General features: G+C 38.2%; 1 pseudogene; it reads right to left on the minus strand.

The window, feature by feature from the left end:
- Window positions 1–2,550: 2,550 nt before the first annotated feature.
- Window positions 2,551–3,443, minus strand: LOC129471417 (large ribosomal subunit protein uL6-like; annotated as a pseudogene).
- Between the last annotated feature and the right edge of the window lie 1,808 nt (window positions 3,444–5,251).

Raw genomic sequence — 5,251 nt, forward strand, 5'->3', positions numbered from 1 at the left:
AAAATAGTGGAGCCGTCAGAAAACACTTCCCTCCTATTTTCACCACCAAATCAACCACCCACCTGCATCTGTGCCCATTGATTTTCCTTCCCACCTGGCACATGGAATAAATGGCCCCTTCTCATATCTGCCCCTCATCTAGGCCCTGGAGGGTGTTCCCTCTCACCCTCCCTAGGACTTTCCTTCTGTAATCTTCCACTTTTCTTTTTGTGTCATTGTTTTTTCACTCTTTACAGGATCATCCAATCAGTTTATAATCATGCTAAAATTATTTCCCTCTCTGAAATGTTTTCCCTCAAAGCTACAATCTTCAAGCTACAACCTTATATTTTCCCCGCCCCTCCTTTAGAGCAAAACTGAAGAATTCCTCATATTCTCTTTTTCCACTTCTTTACTTCCTGTTTATCTGGAAAGCGCTCTAATCAGGCTTTTATCTGGACTGTTCCACCGAGTTATTCTCTGTGTCTTTGTTGTCATCATTAGAACGACTTTGGGTCACCCAACACTTTTCTAGAACGTATCATCTCTAGAGCATTGTATCTTAGTTTAACATGCAGTCCTTTGGGAATCCAGGTATTTTGCTTGTTTTGGATATTTTATCCTACAAGCTACAAGTATTTACTATGTAACATTAGGACATTTCCCCCTCTCCCAAATCTGCAATGATTACATTTATGATTTCTCCAGCGCCACTGCCTACTTTATTTTATTTCAAAGAGACCTTTAAAAGACCCATTTATAACACTGAACTTTTGTAATTGTGATGATCATCTCTCCAGAAATAAATACTCCATCTGTATATAAAGAAAAGCAAAAAATAAATGTAAGAAATCAATTATGTTTAGGAGCCTCTCTCTACACGTATCTTAAACTAGAATTGACTGAGTATCTTTCAGGTGAGGTTTTCCCTAAATTACATTTGGTTTTTCAAAGTAAAGTAATTGAAAAACTTTGTAAAGACTTGCACGTAAGATGATTCCCTATTCTCTGAATGGTGAGTTTTGGAGAAAACAACTTACCTCATATTCAGGCACGTATGTTGTTTAAGGCTACATAAAAACTAGACAGATTGGTCTGTCACAGTGGTTGAAGTAAACCTTGTGAGTATACTCACAACAATTTCTCATAGGCCCAAACAACTAAACCACTTTTCTGCGAAGCAACACATCTTGATGAAATCCTGCATTCCCTGTCTCATCTCTTTCATTTTCTATATAAAGCGCCTCTTGAACACACAAGTGCCCCACAGAAAAAGTGTCAGAACTTTAATTCCAGGTGCAAACTTTAGTATTCCATAACTCATGGGCTCATGAGACTCATTTCATATTTGTAACCTGTTTTTAGAAAATTTGGCCTGTCCCCTCTTTCTGAGGTTGGTTTCCTCATCCAGGACGTTCAGGTTGTCGTCTCAAATCAGAAATAATAATGAGAGTGCCTGGAGGTATGTTTCCGTTAGCACAGGTCTCTGAAGCCCACACATAGTATGTTCTCATTCCATTGGAATTTGTGGATATTTCTGCCATCTCATTCTGCTACCTCACAATTTTTCAAGAGTTCAGAAATGGATGAATATAGATTTGAGAAGTGAACATGTAGAGTAGACATGTTCCTGATTAGTAATTTTCATTTTAAAGAAGTTCAACACATGAAAACCTTTTAGGTGATTTATAAATCTTTCTGTCAATAGAGATAAGATTTTTTTTTAAATGTTTAATTCCTGCTGTGTTTCCGACATCACTTTGCCTTCCATTACTAAAAACATAAAAAGTACTGCCACAGAGAAGAATAAGTAATATGGTCTACCTATATTCCATGATTTATAGAGTTGGCCCAAGGTCATATAAACCACCATGTGGCATGACTTCAGTTCACCAATACATAGCCTTCTTTCTATGTAACTGGCCTCCTACTTAAATTCTCCCTATAACATCTTTTGGCTTAAAACATTTAAAACCACAGCTATTATTGCAAAACAACAATAGCAACACAAAGAATATCAGCTATTATTTATTGGATATATATTACCTTTTAGGATATATCTAAGTGATCTACCCAAATTATCTCCTTGCAAGTTGGACACTATAATTAACTCAATTTTTCAGATAAGAAAACTGAGGCTTAAAGAAGCTAAGAACTTCCTAGACAAAGCTATTTAAGTGGAGGGCTTGATGAAAATCCATGCTCTTCCCCTCTTTGTATATCACCCCATTCTCAGAGCTAAAATGCACCCAGTAGATTCTCTCATCCAACTGCCTCATTTTCAGAATACACAATGGATGCCAAGAGAGGTAGAGTGACTCATTGGAGGTTACACAATAGCTGACTCAAGATCATAGCCTGGATCCTTTTCATTTAAGTCTGATGGTCCAGGTGCAATATGATACTGCATCCAACATGATTACGATTCTGGAAGACAAGGGACTCATACTGATTTTCCCTGGCCTCAAACCCCAAGATGAATAGAGGCATTTTATTGCATCATTAAAATATTGCAAATAGGTCTTAGGAATTATCTAGTATCTTGTTTCTGTAGCTGGATGACTTTAGATCTTATTCACCAGACTGCAAAACTGTTCTGTTTTCAGTGACATAGATACCATCCCCAAATTTTGTGATAGCCTTGTTTTTAACTGTTGTGATTTGTTCAATCAAAACAATTGAATTTGAAACAAGTTAAATGTTTACTTCAAGGATTAACTCACCTAGCCTGGCCCAGTGGCTCATGCCTGTAATCCCAGCACTTTGGGAGGCCGAGGTAGGCAGATCATGAGGTCAGGAGATCCAGACCATCCTGGTTAACACGGTGAAACCCTGTCTCTACTAAAAATACAAAAAATTGGCCAGGCGTGGTGGGGGGCACCTGTAGTCCCAGCTACTCAGGAGCCTGAGGCAGGAGAATGGCATGAAACCTGGAGGTGGAGCTGGCAGTGAGCTGAGATCCTGCCACTGCACTCCAGCCTGGGTGACAGAGCAAGATTCCATCTCAAAAACAAAAATAAAATAAAATAAGGATTAACTAATCTTTCTGGGCTTGAGATACTGAACAAGCAACACTTGGCCTCATCCAGACCCTGCAGATATGTTTTTCACCCAAGAAAGTTTGGATTTCAACAACAGACCCATTCTCCTGGATAAAAACATTGATGGGGGAGTGAGTATACACAGACACCTTTTAATGAATGCCCAGTATAACACCCTTGATCATGTTTTGTACCTGACTACAAATAGTGCAAATGGTAGCCAGTTCCTTTCTATTTCCCCACTATTTGCCAACCTGGAGCTGCTTCTCTTGCTCTCTGAGGAGACTGAGTTCTACACCGATGTGACTGAAGTTCCTTTGCAGGGTTTCTCTGAAGCTCTTCATAGTTAACTGTGCATCCCTTCAGAGTGATGTCCATGTTTTCTGGAATGTCAGCAGGCAGATTGCTGAGAATGGCCTTCATTCTTGTAATAGATGCAGCAAAGAGACACACTGGCTTTTGACTCAAAGGAAACAGACTTGAAATTGTAGTAGGGTTATGTACAGGCACACACTTAGGAGAGAGAGTAGTGAATTCTTAGTTCCAGTTACTTTTCAGCTTGTTTTAGTTCATTCCCAACATGCTAAGTGGCAACCTTCAGCCTACACAAAGTGCTCCCATTGATTAAGTGTCTAACCACGTGGTTGTTTGGATAAGACTCAGGAGGAAATCCCTTTTGTTCATCTCATCTTCCTGAACTTTGCTCTAACTTCAATCATCATGTTCATATGGAAAGTGAGACCAATAGACTAAGACATATTTAGAGATATTTTGTATACTGCATTTTCATGTTAGTTATTCAAAGACAAATAGAACATTTTCTCTTTTCAAGCTTCACTTCTCTATCCAATGTCTATCATACATGTATCTATCCATCCATCTATCCATCTATCTAATCTCTAATTAAATTTTTATTTCTATATCGATCAGATGAAAAGACATACACCAAACCAAACATGATAAAATAACTGTTTATCTCAAACAGCTAACAGCTGACTTTCTATACACTCTGATTCCAACTATGCTTTTGTTAGGGTTTTGTGAAAACATTTCTCTGAGCCTGAGGTAGGATTTTAGAACCAGTCCTGAGGTTGACTGCCAAACCTACAAATGAATAAAATTAACGGGGACATTGACTTCATGCAGTGGTGGCACAAAAGAGTCAATTGCACAAAGTATGCCAGAGATTTTGATCAACAAATTTCTTCTAACAGATTGCCTGGCTGGAGTTTCAGTCCTTATTTGCCATGGTACTAAAGCATACTATTTTTCATGGATGAAAACAAATGATAGTTTTGAAGAATAATTTGCCACCTCTTCTAGTGGTGTTTGATGGAACTATTCAAAGCCAAGTGATCAATGAATTATTTATAAACTACAGTACTAATGTCTCATAGCAGTGCTATTATTAAGGATATGTCAAGCTTTCCAATAGATCCTGGCCTTTTTTTTTTCCTTCCTGAGCATGGATCTTTTGCCCATTTTAAATTGTAAAAAGTAGAAACTTGGTAGAGAGAATGACATTTTATAACAAAAATCACCAATGGCCCAGTAGACAGCAAAGAAAATTGCCCTTTCCCCAGTTACATTTAATCTCCAGGGACAAAAATTTGGAGGTAAGGGAATTGGAATAAGCATACATTCTCTCAACATAAAGCCAAGATGGCTTAGTATCAATAAGAATGATACAATATGTTTTTATGTAAGATTTAAGGTAAGATTAACATATGAATAAAGTTCTGGGCAAGCTAATGGTTTTATCAGCTCACTTTCACACTATCTTTTTCACATTTATGGGGGTCTTTGTCCTGTCAGAGTCAGACCTACCCCGCAAGTCCTCTCAAGACAGCATTTCCTAATATCCCTCTATCTGAACAGACTAAATCGTCCAGCTTAAGGATGGGGAATATGTGGTGCTCATGGCTGTAACAGACATCACTAATGAACTGCAGCACTATTACAGCACTCTGCTGCTGAACCTTCTTGGCCAAAGCATACTTAAGTTTTGTTAGTTATTTATGCACTGGTATTCTCGGAGAATGCATTTTACTACCCTCATTTTATAGGAAGGGCAAACAAGTTTTCAAAAGTTACATAGCCAGGACTGGAAGCAGGGTCTAAATTCTACTTTAAAACAGTATAACAACTGTTCCAGGCATTGTGGGGATAGTGGTAGAAAAACAAAATACTACCTAACCGTCAATTAACTCACAAGGCCACCACTAAATAGA

The sequence above is a fragment of the Symphalangus syndactylus genome, chromosome 21, assembly GCF_028878055.3.
Source record: "Symphalangus syndactylus isolate Jambi chromosome 21, NHGRI_mSymSyn1-v2.1_pri, whole genome shotgun sequence".
NCBI lineage: Eukaryota > Metazoa > Chordata > Mammalia > Primates > Hylobatidae > Symphalangus > Symphalangus syndactylus.